Below are 20,908 nucleotides of genomic sequence, written 5' to 3' on the forward strand. Positions count from 1 at the left end.
ATTTTCTGTTGATGGGTGGAGGTGTGTTCCCTCCCTGCTATTTACCTGGGGCCAAACTATGGTGCAGGTAATGAAGATAATGGTGACCTCCTTCAAAAGATCCCATGTATGTACTGCTACACTCAGTGCCCCCAACCCTGCAGCAGGCAACCACCGACCCACGCCTCTGCTAGAGACTCCTGGACACTCACAAGCTAGTCTGGGTCAGTCTCTGGTGGGGTCACTGCTCCTTTCTCCGGAGTCCTGATGCACAAGGTTCTGTTTGTGCCCTCCAAGAGTCTGTTTCCCAGTCCTGTGCAAGTTCTGGCAGCTCTATAGTCGGGTTAATGGAGACCTCCTCCAAGAGGGCATATGCCATACCCAGGTCTGCTGCACCCAGAGCCCCTGTCCCTGCAACAGTCCACTGCTGACCCCTACTTCCACAAGAGATGCTGAAACACAGTTCTGTCTCTGTCTCTGTGAGGTCCCTGGGTCCTGGTGTGCACAAAGTTTGTTTGAGCCCTCTGAGCGTCTCTGGCAGAAATGGGATTTGAATCAAAAAGCAAATTCGCCCCTCCTGCCATTTTGCTGGGGCTTCTCCTTTGTGCTTGGACATGCAGTATCTCCTCACAGCCACTCCAAGTGCTTACCTTCTTACTCTGATCTTGCTCCTGACCTTGGACACACCCATCAAAGGAAAATTGGATTAAAGATTTATTGAGCATGGCCCTGCCCATCAGAACAAGACCCAATTTCCCCCTCAGTCAGTCTCTCCCATCAGGAAGCTTCCATAAGCTTCTTATCCTTCTCCATCAGAGGGTAGACAAACTGAAAACCACAATCACAGAAAACAAACCAATCTAATCACATGGACCACAGCCTTCACTAACTCAATGAAACGATGAGCCATGCCATTTAGGGCCACCCAAGACAAGGTCATGATGGAGAAATCTCACAAAATGTGGCCCACTGGAGAAGGGAATGGCAAACCACTTCACTATTCTTGCCTTGAGAACCCCATAAACAGTATGAAAAGGCAAAATGATAGGACACTGAAAGATGAACTCCCCAGGTTGGTAGGTGGCCAATATGCTACTGGAGATCAGTGGAGAAATAACTCCAGAAAGAATGAAGGGATGGAGCCCAAGCAAAAACAACACCCAGCTGTGGATCTGACTGGTGATGGAAGAAAGGTCTGATGCAGTAAAGAGCAATATTGCATAGGAACCTGGAATGTTAGGTCCATGAATCAAGGCAAATAGGAAGTGGTCGAACAGGAGATGGCAAGAGTGAACATCGACATTTTAGGAATCAGAGAACTTAAATGGACTGGAATGGGTGAATTTAACTCAGATGACCATTATATCTACTACTGTGGGCAGGAATCCCTTAGAAGGAATGGAGTGGCCATTATGGTCAACAAAAGAGTCTGAAGCAGTATTTGGATGCAATCTCAAAAATGACAGAATGATCTCTGTTCGTTTCCAAGGCAAGCCATTCAATATCACAGTAATCCAAGTCTATGCCTTGATCAGTAATGCTGAAGAAGCTGAAGTTGAATGGTTCTATGAAGACCTATAAGACATTTTAGAACTAAAACTTTAAAAAGATGTTCTTTTCATTATAGGGGACTGAAATGCAAAAGTAGGAAGTCAAGAAACACCTGGAGTAACAGGCAAACTTGGCCTTGGAGTACAGTATGAAGCAGGTCAAAGGCTAATAGAGTTTTGCCAAGAGAACACACTGGTCATAGCAAACACCCTTTTCCAACAACATGAGAGAAGACTCTACACATGGACATCACAGATGGTTAACACCAAAATCAGACTGATTATATTCTTTGCAGCCAAAGGTGGAGAAGCTCTATACAGTCAGCAAAAACAAGACCGGGAACTGACTGTGGCTCAGATCATGAACTCCTTATTGCCAAATTCTGACTTAAATTGAAGAAAGTGGGGAAAACCACTAGACCATTCAGGTATGACCTAAATCAAATCCTTTACAATTATACAGTGGAAGTGAGAAAGAGATTTAAGGGACTAGGTCTGATAGACAGAGTACCTGATGAACTATGAATGGAGGTTCATGACATTGTACAGGAGACAGGGATCAAGACCACCCCCAAGGAAAAGAAATGCCAAAAAACAAGATGGCTGTCTGAGGAAGCCTTACAAATAGCTGTGAAAAGAAGAGAAGCAAAAAGCAAAGGAGAAAAGGAAAGATATACCCATTTGAATGCAGAGTTCCAAAGAATACCAAGGAGAGACAAGAAAGCCTTCCTCAATGATCAGAGCAAAGAAATAGAGGAAAACAATAGAATGGGAAAGACTAGATGTCTCTTCAAGAAAATTAGAGATACCAAGGGAACATTTCATGCAAAGATGGGCTCAATAAAGGACAGAAATGGTATGGACCTAACAGAAGCAGAAGATATTAAGAAGAGGTGGCAAGAATACACAGAAGAACTGTACAAAAAAGATCTTTGACCCAGATAATCACGATGGTGTGATCACTCACCTAGAGCCAGACATCCTGGAATGTGATGTCATGTGGGTCTTAGAAAGTATCACTATGAACAAAGCAAGTGGAGGTGATGGAATTCCAGTTGAGCTATTCCAAATCCTGAAAGATGATGCTGTGAAATTGCTGCACTCAATACACCAGCAAATTTGGAAAACTCAGCAGTGGCCACAGGACTGCAAAAGGTCAGTTTTCATTCCAATCCCAAAGAAAGGCAATGCCAAAGAATGCTCAAACTACCGCACAATTGCACTCATCTCACATGCTAGTAAAGTAATGCTCAAAATTCTCCAAGCCAGGCTTCAGCTATATGTGAACCATGAACTTCCTGATGGTCAAGCTGGTTTTAGAAAAGGCAGAGGAACCAGAGATCAAATTACCAACATCCACTGGATCATGGAAAAAGCAAGAGAGTTCCAGAAAAACATCTATTTCTGCTTTATTGACTATGCCAAAGCCTTTGACTGTGTGGATCACAATAAACGGTGGAACATTCTGAAAGAGATGGGAATACCAGACCACCTGACCTGCCTCTTGAGAAACCTTTATGCAGGTCAGGAAGCAACAGTTAGAACTGGACATGGAACAACAGACTGGTTCCAAATAGGAAAAGGAGTTCATCAAGGCTGTATATTGTCACCCTGTTTATTTAACTTATATGCAGAGTACATCATGAGAAACACTGGACTGGAAGAAACACAAGCTGGAATCAAGATTGCTGGGAGAAATATCAATAACCTCAGATATGCAGATGACACCACCCTTATGGCAGAAAGTGAAGAGGAACTCAAAAGCCTCTTGATGAAAGTGAAAGAGGAGAGTGAAAAAGTTGGCTTAAAGCTCAACATTCAGAAAACGAAGATCATGGCAATCGGTCCCATCACTTCATGGGAAATAGATGGGGAAACAGTGGAAACAGTGTCAGACTTTATTTTTCTGGGCTCCAAAATCACTGCAGATGGTGACTGCAGCCATGAAATTAAAAGACGCTTACTCCTTGGAAGGAAAGTTATGACCAACCTAGATAACATATTCAAAAGCAAAGACATTACTTTGCCAACAAAGTTTCATCTAGTCAAGGCTATGGTTTTCCCTGTGGTCTTGTATGGATGTGAGAGTTGGACTGTGAAGAAGGCTGAGCACCGAAGAATTGATGCTTTTGAACTGTGGTGTTGGAGAAGACTCTTGAGAGTCCCTTGAACTGCAAGGAGATCCAACCAGTCCATTCTGAAGGAGACAGCCCTGGGATTTCTTTGGAAAGAATGATGCTGAAGCTGAAACTCCAGTACTTTGGCCACCTCATGCGAAGAGTTGACTCATTGGAAAAGACTCTGATGCTGGGAGGGATTGGGGGGCAAGAGGAGAAGGGGACGACAGAGGATGAGATGGCTGGATGGCATCACTGACTCGATGGACATGAGTCTAAGTGAACTCCGGGAGTTGGTGATGGACAGGGAGGCCTGGAGTGCTGTGATTCATGGGGTCGCCAAGAGTCGGACACGACTGAGCGACTGATCTGAATCTGAATCTGAATCTGAGTAAACTCCAGGAGTTTGTGATGGACAGGGAGTCCTGGCATGCTGCAGTCCATGGGGTGGCAAAGAGTCAGACACGACTGAGCGACTGAACTGAACTGATGCCTTCCTAATTGCTTTTGCTTCTACCGTTTAGGTTGCAAGTTCCCAGAGACTTTTATTCTGTTTCTCTCCTTTTTATGTACTTGATATATCCTTTATCTTTGAAGCTATACAATGATATTTTCTGATCATCTTTCTCTGGTAATTAATCCTAAAAGGGACTCTGTACAGGTTGTTAATTCCTTTACTAAAACACCCTGGGAAAGTTTCGACTATTATGTCTTTATTTACTGTTTTCTTATTTGTTAAACTTTCCTAACTCTTATCTTCTATAGAGTTAAACTTATTTAACTCTAATAAGTTAAAGTTTATTTAACTTATTAGAGTTATTTAACTTAGAGTTATTCAACTCTAAGTTAAAGTTTATTTAACAAATAAACTTTTCTTATTTGTTAAACTTTCCTAATTCCTATCGTCCTATCTTCTTCCTATACTGCTAATCCTATTTTTTTTTCGTGTATTGTAATTATTTATTTAATCATTCTATTTTTTGGTTTAATTTTCCAACTTATCCTGTATCTCACACTTTTGTCATCCAGAGTCAATTCTAGTATTTTTTTCATTTCTAAGAACATTCCATTTTTTTAATATCTATTATGAAATTATAGTCTCCACCTCCACACAAGGTGGCATGTTAGTTTCATTAATGTTTTTTCCTGAGCTTTTACAGCTTTGTTTATATCTGCTGCAAAACTTGTATTAATGTTTGGATGGGACTTCACTGGTGGTCCAGTGGTTAAGCCCGGCACCACAAATGGAGAGTCCACACACCACAGTGAAAGAGCCCCCGTGCTAAAACTAGGACCTGACACAGCCAAATAAATAAATATTTTTTAACATTATTTTTAAAAATAAGTTCGGGTTACTTTAGGAGAGAATGGGACACAGGATCCTTTGAATAAGGTTGAAATACGTCATTGTCCAGCTGAGGAAAGGTCCAAGCAATGAGAGTCATAGGAGGAGAAAGGTTCATTGACTGAGAGATGCTTGAAGAAGAGGAAACCAGTGGAATGATTCCAGCAGTAAATTGATGGGACACAGGGGAGACTGGGAGCATCTCCAGGTTGGGCAAGAGGAAGAGAGAAGAGCAGACTCACATGTTCTGTGCTTGTAGTTCAGGAAGTCAGGCTTCAAATAGACTTGCAAGACAAACAGGAAAATAATTGGCTCCACAGAAAGGGGCAGAAATTGGAGAAGTTTCTGGAAGACTGATGAGCTGAATTTATGGTGCTATGTAAACATGAAAGCTTAATGGGAAGAGTTTAGTAAGAGGTCATGATCTCACACTACTGTACAACCAATTAAAAGTTAGAATTGGAGCCTAACTGCTGCTTGTATCTGAGCCGATAAATCAGATAATTAGATCGGTTGCAGAATTTTAACGCAGAGAACAGCCCTGCAGCTCTCAGATCTCATGGGCTCACCCCTCACCCACCAATAGGAGGGAGCAGCCCACAGGAACAAACAAGGTCCTGGTGGATTGTTTTGTCCATCACAGGGAGCAGAGGATGGGAGATACTGGGTGTGCAATCCAGAAATCCAGGAGTTTAGAGTGTGCAATGTTTCATTAAAGTGTCTCCTTCACTCCCCAGATGACAAGAGCCCACACCCAGCAATAGGGGTGGCTCAGTCAAGTGACTGCTGTTAGAAGGTGACCCAGCCACCCTCCAAACAGCTGCTATTTGATGCTTGACACATGGTTGCACTCATATTCTTCTCCCAAGTAGATATGGTTCTGGGAGCAGAACTCACTGTCCATTAGGAGCTTTCCAATCTGCTGCGTGTTCTGTTTTACTTGTTTTTTGTGACCTCCAAACTGGAACTAACAATAATTGGGCAGAATCTGCTTGGAGACTGATTTGGGTATAGTTTTAGAAGGAAGCTCTCGGATGATAGAGTGGGCAGCCAAGGAGGTGTAAGTGAGAAGACTGCAGATGGGGTTGGAATAATGTAAACTGTTGCCAGAGACCACCTTTAAGACCACCTTTAAGACCACCTTCCAGTCCTGAGTTTCTGTGAGGTTAGGTACCATGAGGCAACCTCCAAGTCTTCATCTGCAGGGAGAGACAGCCTCTTCCAAATGGTGAAAAGAATCCTCAGAGGAAAGCCAAGTAGCGAAGTTGTATATTGATCTGCCAGCTCCTACAGGCTTCAGGACCTGACGTAGGTCCTCGAACTTTCTCTTAAGAGAAGGGGCTTAAACTTGTTTTATCCCCAACCTTTAAGTCCAACTGACAGTACCTTCAAAACATACCTCGTATACCCTCTCCATACCTAGTGCCTCAGCCTCTGCTGGACCCTAGTCCTTTCTCAACCAGGATATTACCAGAGTTTTCTAATGAAGTCTCTGGTGTCCTCTGGTATCCCACTCCCAATGTCTCCTCCTCCTGGCCTCCAGAGTGATCTAAAATGCAAATTGGATCACATCACTCCCCTACTTAAAACTGTTCAGAAGCTCCCTGGCACCTTCATAATAAAGGTCAGCTTCCTTAGTAGGGCGACCCCCAGGCTTCCCAGTCAGGGACCACATGCAGTTCATTCCAGCATCCCCATGACCTAGATCCGTGCCTGGCACATGAAAGAGCTCCACAAACATTAGTATACGTGTATGCGTGCTCAGTCATGTCCAACACTTTGGGATCCTATGGACTGCAGCCCACCAGGCTCCTCTGTCCATGGGATTATCCAGGCAAAAATACTGGAGTGAGTTGTCATGCCTTCTCCAGGGGATCTTCCCAACCCAGGGATCAAAATCAGGTCTCCTGTATTGCAGGCAGATTCTTTACCATCTGAGCCACCAGGGAAGCCCAATGTTAGTAGAGTGAATGAATAAACAAATGTCCTGCCAACCCTGTTATTAATCCCCTACGTCAGCCCCAACTGACAATGTCTAAAGTTCAAGCCTAGCACATCTCTGTATTCTCAAGTGTTCACTACCGTCTCCCCCGCCCCAGTCATTCCCCTACTTATCCCTCAATATCCCACCCTGCCTTTTCTAGAGGTTTCAAAACACAGAAGTATGCAGAATGAAGCTTGGCTTTTGAAAGTGCACACTTTGACTGTATCTGCAAAAAAGCCTCAGGATACCCCCAAGGAGACAAAGGTCACTACACCGATAGGAAGCAATTAAAGCGTACCGGTGCTCTTGTAGTCTCAGAGCCCTAGGTCTTTGAGAAACAGTGAGAGGCCAGCTTTTCTTAGTGGGGAGGAATCAGAACCTACTCAAGCCTCACTCTCCCCCTCATACACCCAATCAGAAAGGAATACATAAGATGAAAAGGGGAAAAGGGTGGGGAGGGCACATTATAAGCCAAGGTCAGCCCGAGGGGTTGGCTCTGCTCTTAATAAGCAAGGAAAGCCCCACCAGGTAGGCAGCGGGGAGAGGAAGGCAGCATGAAGCTGGTAATTTTCAGCAGGCAGGGAAACCGCTGAATTTGACTCTGGTGAAGGGGAGATGTCAGTTGGACATCCGTTCCCGACACCGCAGCAACTAATTATTTCTCTGTGCTGCGGTCGGTTGGGGTGGAAAAGGCCAGAGGCTGGCTGAGTCCTGTCAATAAACTGGAGTTTGACTGGCAAAATAAACCAGTAAATAAATAAACACAACCCATGGCCACTGGAAACAATAACACCCAAGCAGCCTTCCTTGCCTGTAGGAGCAATTGACCTTTGTGCCTGGCGGGGCAGGCGTGGGCAAGACTGAGGGCATCACATCCCCATCTACCCCACCATCATCTGGTGTTCTTGGGCTCTCTCCCCCTCCCTGGCCTCAAGGAGCAATGGCCCCCATTTCTGAGCCTCTTATTCCATGGCTGCTGAAAATTTAATCCTCCGTCAGCCCACATCTTCCTTGTTATCACAATCTGGGGGACTGGAAGGACTAAGAACATTTTTTTAAGAGGATTTTCTTATGCAATGTCTCCTATTGAATTAGATTTCGGCCACGTTGCAAGTTTCTTTTTATTTCATTTACTTTTATTTATTTTTTGACCTTGCAGTGTAGTATGCGGGATCTTAGTTCCCTGACTAGGGATCAAACCCACATCCTCTGCAAGGAAACAAGGATTCTTAACCACTGGACCACAGGGAAGTTCCCAAGTTGCAAGCTTTTTTGGGAAGCTCTTCCTGCATCCTTTCTCTCTTTTGGCCCAATCCTGCCTCTCTCCACAGCTCTAACCTTCCCTTAGGTCTCTGACAAGAGAAATACCTGGCCAACTTATTCACCCACCATTAACAATTTAATCTGTGTCACCTGGTTTTCATAGCTTTTTCTCCAACCTGGACAAGAATTATTTCTGTAAACCTGATGCCCGGTGCATAGACAGAGTCCAGTAAAAGTTTGAGGGAGAGAGGAAGGGAAAGCGAGACAGATGATGTTAGCAGGAATGACTGAATGTTAGTAACAGTATGTTGCCCCTGCTGGACTCCATGGAAAAAAAAAAAAAAAACTTCATTCCAAAACACAAATTGGGGCAGGAAAATGAAGACCACACCTGCATCCTTGGAATTTTCCAGTACAGAGAAAGAAATCAAAGCCCTGAAAAGACAGAAATGAGATAGTGCTGCCCAGTCTGAGAAGGAACAGGCAGAAATAACCATAATTGTCACTACTGAGTGCTTGGGCCAGGGTTGGGGTGATGCTGTGAAGGGGTGGGAGAGGGGGAATAAAGGCAAATGGGTACAAGGGGCTGCGGCTCTGGACCCCGGAGTCGGCCATCTTGTTGTGGGCCCCAACAAGTGCCATCAGCCATCTGAGACTCAGTTTTCTTGTCTGTAAAATGGATATAGGAGAACCTTCATCAGGGGATGAATGTCAGTAAAACAAAGTAAGCTTCTTTCATCCTACAATTGGAAACTTTTCCAAGACACACATTTGACCGGGCTGCTTCTGCTGAAATTCCTTCCGTGAGTTCTGACAACCCTTAGAATAAAGACCAAGGTCCTGCAAGAGGCTCGCACGAGGTCCCACGAGGTCTGTTCTCCCCATCTTTCCAGCCTCCCCTCCCCTCTCATCTTTGCCTAGGCAGCCAGATCTTCTTCCAATGCCTCAACCTTGACTTTCTTCCCCACAGGGTATGCATATTTATGTTCTGGAATGTTCTGCCCTTTTTATCTTCACTTGAGGAAATGGCAACCCACTCCAGTATTCTTGCCTGGAGGAGCCCGGCGGGTTACCATCTATAGTGTTGCAAAGAGTTGGACACGACTGAAGCGACTAAGCATAGCACAGCACAGCTACTTCTACTCAGCACAAATGTTGCTTCTTCTGAAATCATAGAAGATTCCACCTCCCTAACCAGGTGGAATCCCTTTATGATAGAGGAAATTCCTAAACCCACACCATCTCGCCTCCTCCCCGCCCACCACCAATCCAGCCCAGGCACCATCATTTCCCTCGGGGCTCCTGCCGCAGCCTCCTGCTGACCACCTCCCACCACCGTTGCCTGCCTGCGGTCTGTTTGCATTTGCAGCCAATGTCCTTCCAGCCTCAGGACCTTTGTATGTGCTGCTCTCTCTACCTGGAACAATCTTCCTCCAGATTTCTGTGGGAGTCTTTGTCAGCTCTTCTGTTTCACTGCTCAAGAGTCATCCTTTCAGAGGGGCTCCTCGGTACCATCCTGCCTAAAGCCACACTCTAACCTCTTCCTCTGCTTTGTTTTTATTATGGCACTCACACATCATCACACTGAACTTCCATTATATGTTTATTTTTACATTTTATGTTCAGTAGTCTCCTGTTGTTGTTATTCAATCGCTCAGTTGTGTCTAACTCTTCACAACCCCATGGACTGCAGTGCTCCAGGCTTCCCTGTCCTTCACTGTCTCCCAGAGTTTGCTCAGGTTCATGTCCACTGAGTCGGTGATGCTGTCCCAACCATCTCATCGTCCACTGCCCTCTTCTTCTTTTGCCTTCAATCTTTCCCGGCATCAAGGTCTTTTCCAACGAGTCCTCTCTTGTCTTGTCTCCTGTTCAGTTCAGTTCAGTTCAGTCACTCAGTCGTGTCCGACTCTTTGCGACCCCATGAATCACAGCACGCCAGGCCTCCCTGTCCATCACCAACCCCCGGAGTTCACTCAGACTCACGTCCATCGAGTCAGTGATGCCATCCAGCCATCTCATCCTCTGTTGTCCCCTTCTCCTCCTGCCCCCAATCCCTCCCAGCATCAGAGTCTTTTCCAATGAGTCAACTCTTCACATGAGGTGGCCAAAGTACTGGAGTTTCAGCTTTAGCATCATTCCTTCCAAAGAAATCCCAGGGCTGATCTCCTTCAGAATGGACTGGTTGGATCTCCTTGCAGTCCAAGGGACTCTCAAGAGTCTTCTCCAACACCACAGTTCAAAAGCATCAATTCTTTGGTGCTCAGCTTTCTTCACAGTCCAACACTCACATCTCCTGTACTAGGACGTAAAATTAAAGGGGGCAGGATTTTACTGTTTACTGCCATATTCTCAGCTCTTAGAACAGTTCCCGACACATAGAAAAGACCTTCACAATACCATGAACTCTTGGTAGTAATCTCACGGTGGCTTTTGACTGCTTTAACATCTGCCTCTTCCGCTGATTTATAAGCTTCGTTACTGTGGGGACAGTATCAGTGTTTCCTTGTCATAGTCTCCACAGTCTCAGTAGCCTGCCTGATACATAGTAGGCACTCAATAAACACTTACTGAATAAATGCATGCATAAGAGGAAGAGTGCAGGGAAATGGAAAATTATAAACACTAACATCAGGTCCTATGATTAGCTTCAGTCGTATCTCCTAATCATACTTGCTAATACTGGGAAGCAGTGAGGTGGAGAATTTAAGTCTGTACTGTCTTGGCTGAATTCCCTCTATTGCTTTTCTCAAGGCTTTTTGGAAGGAGGGGCAGGCTCCTGGGAACATATTCTCTGCCTCTCTGATTTCTCCTATATTTGAAAAAAGTTCAGGCCCACAAACTTAGTTATAAGATTTTCCAACTTGCTTCCACCACATTTTATGCCTTTCTCCAATTCAGTGCTCAGAGTAACTGCACATAAATATCATCTTCTACATCAAGAACACTTGTGAAATCTCCATCTTCCTTGTGGGCAGCCTACAAGCTCAACTTATAGCAAATACTCTCCCTGTCTCATGCCCTCTGTTCTATGGGAGAGGCTGATAAGGCAGCAGAAAAGAGCTGTGGTTGCCTACAGGTTGGTGGTGTGTGATGGCATGAACTTCATTGCCACATATTTGTGGAGACAGAAATAAGTTGCTGTATCTCTGCCGCTCAGATGAAACATAGTTATTCCCAACTCAGGAATATAAACTTTATAGCACCCAGCTCTCTCAGAGAATAACTCACATTGCAAGTGAATTCATCAAAATCCAGTTTATTTCAGTGCACATTTCATTGACCTGCTTTCTCTCGTATATGTGAGCAGTGTTAATCTTACATGCTATACAAATAATTGAAGGTTAATTAGTAGTAAAACTAAATAGAAATGCTGCCAGTCTCCTTCAGACAAATAAAAAATCCACTTTATTTCACAACAGCATTTAGTGTGGCGATTCAAATTACTATAAGCTCTGCAGAAATAGTCTAGCTCATGGAAGTTAGGGATAGACATCAAGACAGACTAACAAAAATGTCAACAGTCATAGTTCTGAACTCTTTTCCTATTCTAAGACCTTGATCAATATCTTTTGCTCTATCTACTGTCTCAGGAGGGCCTAGAGGAGCTATCCCACGTTGAAGGTCAGGAAGGGCGGCGGTGAGGAGATACCCCTCATCCAAGGTAAGGAGCAGCGGCTGCGCTTTGCTGGAGCAGCCATGAAGAGATACCCCACGCCCAAGGTAAGAGAAACTCAAGTAAAACGGTAGGTGTTGCAAGAGGGCATCAGAGGGCAAACACACTGAAACCATACTCACAGAAAACTAGTCAATCTAATCACACTAGGACCACAGCCTTGTTTAACTTAATGAAACTAAGCCATGCCCTTGGGGCAACCCAAGATGAGTGGGTCATGGTGGAGAGATCTGACAGAATGTGGTCCACTGGAGAAGGGAATGGCAAACCACTTCAGTATTCTTGCCTTGAGAACCCCATGAACAGTATGAAAAGGCAAAATGATAGGATATTGAAACAGAAACTCCCCAGGTCAGTAGGTGCCCAATATGCTACTGGAGATCAGTGGAGAAATAACTCCAGAAAGAATGAAGGGATGGAGCCAAAGCAAAAAGAACACCCAGCTGTGGATGTGACTGGTGATAGAAGCAAGGTCCGATGCTGTAAAGAGCAATATTGCATAGGAACCTGGAATGTTAGGTCCATGAATCAAGGCAAATTGGAAGTGGTCAAACAGGAGATGGCAAGAGTGAACATCAACATTCTAGGAATCAGCAAACTAAAATGGACTGGAATGGGTGAATTTAACTCAGATGACCATTATATCTACCACTGTGGGCAGGAATCCCTTAGAAGAAATGGAGTAGCCATCATGGTCAACAAAAGAGTCCAAAATGCAGTACTTGGATGCAATCTCAAAAATGACAGAATGATCTCTGTTCGTTTCCAAGGCAAACCATTCAATATCACAGTAATCCAAGTCTATGTCCCAACGAGTAATGTTGAAGAAGCTGAAGTTGAATGGTTCTATGAAGACCTACAAGACCTTTTAGAACTAACACCCAAAAAAGATGTCCTTTTCATCATAGGGAACTGGAATGCAAAAGTAGGAAGTCAAGGAACACCTGGAGTAAGAGGCAAACTTGGCCTTGGAAAACGGAATGAAGCAGGGCAAAGGCTAATAGAGTTTTGCCAAGAGAATGCACTGGTCATAGCAAACATAGGAAACACCTTCTTCCAACAACATGAGAGAAGACTCTACACATGGACATCACCAGATGGGCAGCACCGAAATCAGATTGATTATATTCTTTGCAGCCAAAGATGGAGAAGCTCTATACAGTCAGCAAAAACAAGACCAGGAGCTGACTGTGGCTCAGATCATGAACTCCTTATTGCCAAATTCAGACTGAAATTTAAGAAAGCAAGGAAAACCACTAGACCATTCAGGTATGACCTAAATCAAATCCCTTATGATTATACAGCAACTGTACTTTAATTTAACAAGAAAAAAAGTTAATGCAGTCAACCAGATAAGCAGCACAAATCCACTGTAGATGAAATTATCATTTTTTAAATAAATAGCATTAGGGAGAACTGTAATATTTTATTCCTTCCTATGTATACTAGCATACTAAAGATTAAAATAATTTGTGTCTTTCTTCCTTTTTAAAACATAATATATGAAGTAAAATTTTAAAAATACAGACCAAAAAAATTAATAAAAAGGAAATATAAATAAATTATATCAAATTCTACCATGTAGAGATAATCACTGCTCTCATTTTGGTGTCTTTTTAATTAAGACATAAAGGATGAAAAAAGCCAGTCTTGTCAAGCACTGGGCAGAAAGAAAGGCACATGCAAAGGCCCTGAGGTAGGCAAGTCTCGTGTTTATGGAACTAAATATGGGCCTGTATGGCCGGAGTGAAGAGGATATCACTGAGATTAGCAGTTGTATAGTAACCACTGGCCAGTTCATGCAAACCTAGCTTAGGTGTATAATTTTTTCATGTGTGCAGCAAAAAGCTATAGTTTTAAGCAAAAGTAGATGTTTATATTCAGTAATTGTCCTTCTAGTTGTATTTTTCCAATAGTATTTTGTTAGCTGTGGTTTTTCTTTCTCTGGCACAGCTTTTTAAAAATTGAGATATAATTGATATATAGCATTGTACTAGTTTTAAGAGTACAGTATGTAGATTGATATATGTAGATATTGCGAAGTTATTACAACAGTAAGTCTTGTTAACATCCATCACCACACATAGTTACAATTTTCTATTTTTTTACAAATAAAAGTTTATTGTACAAAATTAAGGCCTTCACAATTCATAATTCATTAAGGCAATTCAGCTGGTAAAGAATTCACCTGCAATGCTAGAGACCAGGGTTCAGTCCCTGGGTTGTGAAGATCCCCTGGAGAAGGGAATGGCTACCCAATCCAGTATTCTGGCCTGGAGAATTCCATGGACTGTATAGTCCATGGGGTCGCAAAGAGTCAGACGTGACTGAGCAGCTTTCACTTTCACAAACACAGTCTATGTACTTTTTTAAAATCCTTCATGAAAATTTCACAAATACTTCCCCTCTCCCCCCAACTGTTAAAATGGCCTGACCAAATGTTATTAAAGTGAAACTATAAACAACACCGGGAGAAATATCAATAACCTCAGATATGCAGATGACACCACCCTTATGGCAGAAAGTGAAGAGGAACTCAAAAGCTTCTTGATGAAAGTGAAATTGGAGAGTGAAAAAGTTGGCTTAAAGCTCAACATTCAGAAAACGAAGATCATGGCATCCAGTCCCACCACTTCATGGGAAATAGATGGGGAAACAGTGGAAACAGTGTCAGACTTTATTTTTCTGGGCTCCAAAATCACTACAGATGGTGACTGCAGCCATGAAATTAAAAGATGCTTACTCCTTGGAAGGAAAGTTATGACCAACCTAGATAGCATATTCAAAAGCAGAGACATTACTTTGCCAACAAAGTTTCGTCTAGTCAAGGCTATGGTTTTCCCTGTGGTCATGTATGGATGTGAGAGTTGGACTGTGAAGAAGGCTGAGCACCGAAGAATTGATGCTTTTGAACTGTGGTGTTGGAGAAGACTCTTGAGAGTCCCTTGGACTGCAAGGAGATCCAACCAGTCCATTCTGAAGGAGATCAGCCCTGGGATTTCTTTGGAGGGAATGATGCTAAAGCTGAAACTCCAGTACTTTGGCCACCTCATGCGAAGAGTTGACTCATTGGAAAAGACTCTGATGCTGGGAGGGATTGGGGGCAAGAGGAGAAGGCGACGACAGAGGATGAGATGGCTGGATGGCATCACTGACTCGATGGACGTGAGTCTGAGTGAACTCCGGGAGTTGGTGATGGACAGGGAGGCCTGGCGTGCTGTGATTCATGGGGTCGCAAAGAGTCGGACACGACTGAGCGACTGATCTGATCTGATAAACAACACCAAGTATTTTAAAGACAGTTATCCTAGGGACTTTAGCTGGTGGTCCAGTGATTGAGAATCTGCCTGCCAACGGAGGGAATGGGGACTCAATACTTGGTCAGGGAACTATGATCCCACATGCAACGGGCAACCAAGACCCAACACAGCCAAATAAATAAAAAAAATTTTTTTTTAAAAGACAGCTATCCTAAATGTTACTTCTTTCATTAGGTGATCTTCATGGATAGGATAGTATCTTATTTCCCTATAAAGCATCCCTGGTAGCTTCAGCCTGTCCATCATTTTCAAATTCAACTAAAGCAATGTCATGCCTCCCGAAAGTACTCCCAAAAGTACCAAAGATACTTCTTTGAAACCAGGAAACTGATTAAACAACATGGTCAACATCATATCACTAGTCTCTTCCAGTAAATTATTAAGGAATAAAATATAGTTTGGAGGGTGATCAAGGACCTGAGAACTTGGTATTGCATTTCCTTGATATCAGCTTAATTTGGTGTTCCCTGACCAGGCTTTTTGTTCATGATTGTTGCCATTTGTTACACAGTTTTACCTTCTTTTCTTTTCTTTGTCAGAAAAAGTGTCATGCATTTTAGATACTATACCACAATCTGTTCTGACATACTGAGTTTGCTTCTTTTTTAATGTTGTCATTCATATGGTTGATATAAATTGTATGATTTGGTCTGATATCCATGTTCTGGGTTAAATTTTGTTCAAATAGATGGAGGCATCTGCCACATCCTCAATTTTTTGTGATTTGAGTGTTTTAGATGAAATTAATTTTGCATAATTGGACAGACTTTTAATTACAGTATCTTTAGTATGTTCTTAGAGAAAAGTGAAACTGTAACTTCCATATTGAAAAGAGTAAGATATCATTAAGCAAAACCAGGCAGCAATAAAGTGAGGATAGTAAAATAAGAGAGAACTCATTAGAAATCCTTGAAATTGAAGAAAAATGTCAGTAAATTTTACAAGTTTAACAGATGATAAAAATTTCATAGTCTAAATTATGGAACTGAGGAATTCACCTAGAAACACACACACACACACACACACACACACACTATATAATGCAATTAAGCAACAAGAAGGAACAACTGAGAGAGAAGTCTTAGCATTCATCTAATTCCAGAAAAAAGAGAATGAAAAGAATGACAGGGACTTAATATTTTAAGAGATAATTATTAAAAATCTTTCCAAAATTGGATAAAGGCATGAGTCATTAAACAGAAAGCACATTCTAAGAATCTAGTGAGATAAATACAAATAAATCCAGTCACAGATGCATTAAAAAAATAATAAGGGCCATGGGGAAATCTTTAAAAGGATCAGAAAAGAAGATAGAACAATTAGACTAACAGCAGATCTCTGATTCAAGATAATAGATTGCTAAGTACAATAAAACAGCATCCTCAAAGGTTGAGAGGAAAACAAACATCACCCTAAAATTGAATTTTGCTGTTAGCGTCAGAGACCTAAAAAGAGGCTTACACAAATTAAATGAGGGTTTCATTGTGTTGTATCAAAGGAACCCAAATCCATTCCTGAGCTTCTCCTCTACTTTCCTAAGCTTGTGGCTTCTCTCTTCATTGTCCAAAGAAGGCTCCTGTGTTCCACAAAAAAAGGACAAGGATGAAAGTGTGCTCCTCTTGGCTAAGGCAGCTCTCTTTAGGACGCTCTCCCCCGACTCAGTGTTTTCTGCTTACATCTAATTAGTCACTCATGGCTATGAGCGTCTAGAAAATATAGGCTTTCTGCTGAGCATACAGCAGCCCTAAATAAAATGTGTTCCAATTCTGTTTCCAAGGAAGGAGGAAGACAAGTTGTGGGCTGGGCAGCTAGCAGTCTCTACCCCAGCTACTATTTAGGAGTTCAGGCAGAATAAAGACACATTACTAACCATAAAAAATACTAAAGGAACTTAACACCCACAGCCTCTCACTAAAGGCACTATCAAAGATGTACTTCATTTAGAAATAAAGTAAACCCAAAGGGAAGATCTGGACCACAAGAAGCAATGAGGAGCACAGAAATTTATAAAATATGTCAGTAAATGCAATTGCAATTTATTGGAAAAATAAATATTATTTTTTGCTTTTTTAAAAAGGATAAAACTGCAAATGAAATTACAAGATGCTGGGGATATTTAAATGCTGTTGTTCTGTCACTAAGTCATGTTCGACACTTTGCAACTCCATGGATTGCAGCTTGCCAGGCTTCCCTGTCCTTCACTATCTCCTCAAATTTGCTCACACTCATGTCCATTGAGTCAGTGATGCTATCTAACCACCTTATCCTCTGCTACACCCTTATCCTTTTGTCATCAACCTTTCCTAGCTTTGGGGTCTTTTCCAATGAGTCAGCTCTTCCCATCAGGTGGCCAAAGCATTGGAGCTTCAGCTTCAGCATCAGTCCTTCCAATGAATATTCAGAACTGATTTCCTTTAAGATGGGCTGGTTGGATCTTCTTACAGTCCAAAGAACTTTCAAGACCCTTTGCCAATACCACAGTTCAAAAGCATCAATTCTTAGGCACTCAGCTTTCTTTATAGTCCAACTCTCACATCCATACATGAGCACTGGAAAAACCATAGCCTTGACTAGACAGACCTTTGCTGGCAAAGTAATGTCTCTGCTTTTTAATATGCTGTCCAGGTTGGTCATAACTTTCCTTCCAAGGAGTAAGCATCTTTTAATTTCATGGCTGCAGTCACCATCTACAGTGATTTTGGAGCCCCCCAAAATTAAGTCTCTCACTGTTTCCACGGTTGCCCCATCTATTTGCCATGAAGTGATGGGACCAGATGCCATGATCTTCGTTTTTTGAACATTGAGTTTTAAGCCAGCTTTTTCACGCTCCTCTTTCACTGTCATCAAGAGGCTCTTTAGTTCTTCTTCGCTTTCCTCCGTAATGGTGGTGTTGTCTGCGTGTCTGAGGTTATTGATGTTTCACCTGGCAATCTTGATTCCAGCTTGTGCTTCATCCAGCCCAGCATTTTGAATGATATAAGTTAAATAAGTTAAATATAAGTTAAATAAGCAGGGTGACAATATACAGCCTTGTTGTACTCCTTTACCAATTTGAAACCTGTCCACTGCTCCATGTCTAGTTCTAACTGTTGCTTCTTGACCTGAATACAGGTTTCTCAGGAGGCAGTTCAGATGGTCTGGAATTCCCATCTCTCAGAATTTTCCACAGCCCGCCAGGATCCTCGGCCCATAGGGATTCTCCAGGCAAGAATACTGGAGTGGGTTGCCATGTCCTCCTCCAGGGGATCTTCCCAACCCAGGGATCAAACCCAAGTGTCCTGAATTGCAGGTGGATTCTTTACAGTCTGAGCCACCAGGGAAGCCCAAGAATACTAGAGTGGGTAGCCTATCCCTTCTCTAGCAGATCTTCCCGACACAGGAATTGAACTGGGGTCTCCTGCATTGCAGGCGGATTCTTTACCAGCTGAGCTACCAGGGAAGCCCACAACTGCTGTGTCAGTTGCCTAAGATATCAGCAGCACTGTGGAAGCCTGAGAAATGATCATGCTGTTTTAAAATTGCATTCGATAGCACATATCAACCCTTAGTTAAACTTTAAAAAACAAAACAGGTTGAAAAACAGCTTAAAGGAGGCAAACACAGCATCTGCTGTATCAACTCAGAATAGTCCTAGCCTCACTCTCACACTCGCTAATTCCACAACTGCTTTTTTTTAACCTTAACATTTTTATTTAGCCTGCAACCAGAGAGTGTGTACCTCTTTATAATTCTGCCGTTTTCATAAAGTATCATTTTCTTACATTTCTGCAGTCTTCCTAATTATCATTACGATGACTGCACAGCACAGCATCTTTTATCCTGAGTTCAAAGCCCCGCCTTAGCCAGCCTGCTGCGGGTGCTTGCAGGCCACCGCTCCTATCCTATTCCCTGATCACGTCTCCATGTGCCCAATCCTTGTATCTGGTCCCTTGTACTGTCCTCCAGCTCTTGTGCTCTTAACCATGCTGCATCCCTGCCACTTGGGGCAGCGATAGGATGTGACACCCTTTATGACACCATCCATGGGGGCCCCCAAGGACAGCTATTGCTTATGGAGCTAGGCTACCAGGGGCCAGCCAGGGGCTGGGCACCTCGTTTCGATTATTGCAGGCAATTCTCAAGGCAACCATGAGATAGCCACGCATAGCCCTACTTTACAGATGAGAAAAGTGGGACTCAGAGAGGTTTAGCAGTGATTTTGAAACGCAAGAAAATAAAATCTATCACTGTTTCCACTTTTCCCCTTCTTTTTGCCATGAAGTCATGGGACCAAATGCCATGATCTTAGTTTTTTGAATGTTGAGTTTTAAGTCAGCTTTTTCACTCTCCTCTTTCATTCTTATCAAGAAGCTCTTTAGTTCCTCTTCTCTTTCTGCCATTAGAGTGGTATCATCTGCATATCTGAAGTTGTTGATATTGCTCCCGGCAATGTTGATTCCAACTTATGATTCATCCATCATACATTTCACATGATGTACTCTCATTTAAGTTAAATAAACAGGTAACAATATACCGCCTTCAAGTACTCCTTTCCCAATTTTAAACAAATCTTCTGTTCCATGTCTGGTTCTAACTGATGCTTCTTGAACCACATATAAGGTTTCTCAGGATGGTGGTAAGGTGGTCTGGTATTTCCATCTTTTTAAGAATTTTCCTCAGTTTGGCATAGTCAATGAAGCAAAAGTAGATGTTTTTCTGAAATTCCCTTGTTTTCTCTATGATCCAAGGAAGCTTGGTGATTTGATCTCTGGTTCCTCTGTCTTTTCCAACTTGTATATCTGGAAGTTCTTAGTTCATATACTACTGAAGCTGACTTAAAGGATTTTCAGTATAACCTTGCTATTGTGTGAAATGAGCACAACTGTATGATTGTTTGAACACTCTCTGGCATTGCCCTTCTTTGGGATTGGAATTTAAATGTACCAAGATGTTAAGTACAAAACTGATGTTGAGTATATAGATTGTACATTATCCTTTATATTTTTCTATGAGCTTGGAACATGTCATAATTTGAAAAATTGAGAGGTAATACATACATAGAATTTTAAAACATCTTTGCATCAAAAGACATCACAAAGTTAAAGACAAGCAAGAGACGCTAGAGGGGAAATGCTTGCAATATATGCAGCAACAATAAAAAAAATCAATGTCTAGAAGATAGAGCATTACTGTGCATCAGTAGAGAAAGGCCAAAATCCAATGGAAGAAGAGGGAGAGAATACAAAGGAGATTTTATAGAAGAAATACAAATAGCTAATAAGTATATTAAAAGGATATTCAACCTTGTAATCGGGGAAATTCAATTTAAAACAATAGGGTATTATTTTTCACCCACTAGAGAAGTAAAAACTTAAAAAATTGAAAATACTCAGCTTTGACAAAAGAATAAAGAATGACTACTCTAGGACCCTGTATGAACATGTCATTTGGCAAAACTTGTTTGATTTAATTATTTGGTAGAACTTACATTTTTAAAATATTCATACCATTAGACCCAGAGTTACACCTCTAGAAATTCATTTTACAAAAACCACATGGTATAGTCAAGCTGCCTTCTCAGAGGTCCTGTATGTTCAGTGTTAAGTGGTTTTTAAAAATCATTGTTTCTGGATGGACCTAGAGTCTCTCATACTTCCCTGGTGGCTCAGCAGTAAAGAGTCCACCTGCCAATGCAGGA

The 20,908-nt window shown here is 42.3% G+C and overlaps 1 non-coding gene and 1 pseudogene across 1 annotated transcript; one reads left to right on the top strand and one right to left on the bottom strand.

Moving 5' to 3' along the window:
- The first annotated feature begins 11,502 nt into the window (after positions 1-11,502).
- Positions 11,503-11,631, top strand: LOC129654392 (small nucleolar RNA SNORA19). Its single transcript, XR_008715470.1, has one exon. It is a non-coding gene; the product is annotated as a small nucleolar RNA SNORA19 (small nucleolar RNA).
- A 3,781-nt stretch (positions 11,632-15,412) lies between these two features.
- Positions 15,413-15,892, bottom strand: LOC129654307 (U2 small nuclear ribonucleoprotein B''-like; annotated as a pseudogene).
- Between the last annotated feature and the right edge of the window lie 5,016 nt (positions 15,893-20,908).

This window comes from Bubalus kerabau, chromosome 5, assembly GCF_029407905.1.
Source record: "Bubalus kerabau isolate K-KA32 ecotype Philippines breed swamp buffalo chromosome 5, PCC_UOA_SB_1v2, whole genome shotgun sequence".
Classification (NCBI taxonomy): Eukaryota; Metazoa; Chordata; class Mammalia; order Artiodactyla; family Bovidae; genus Bubalus; species Bubalus kerabau.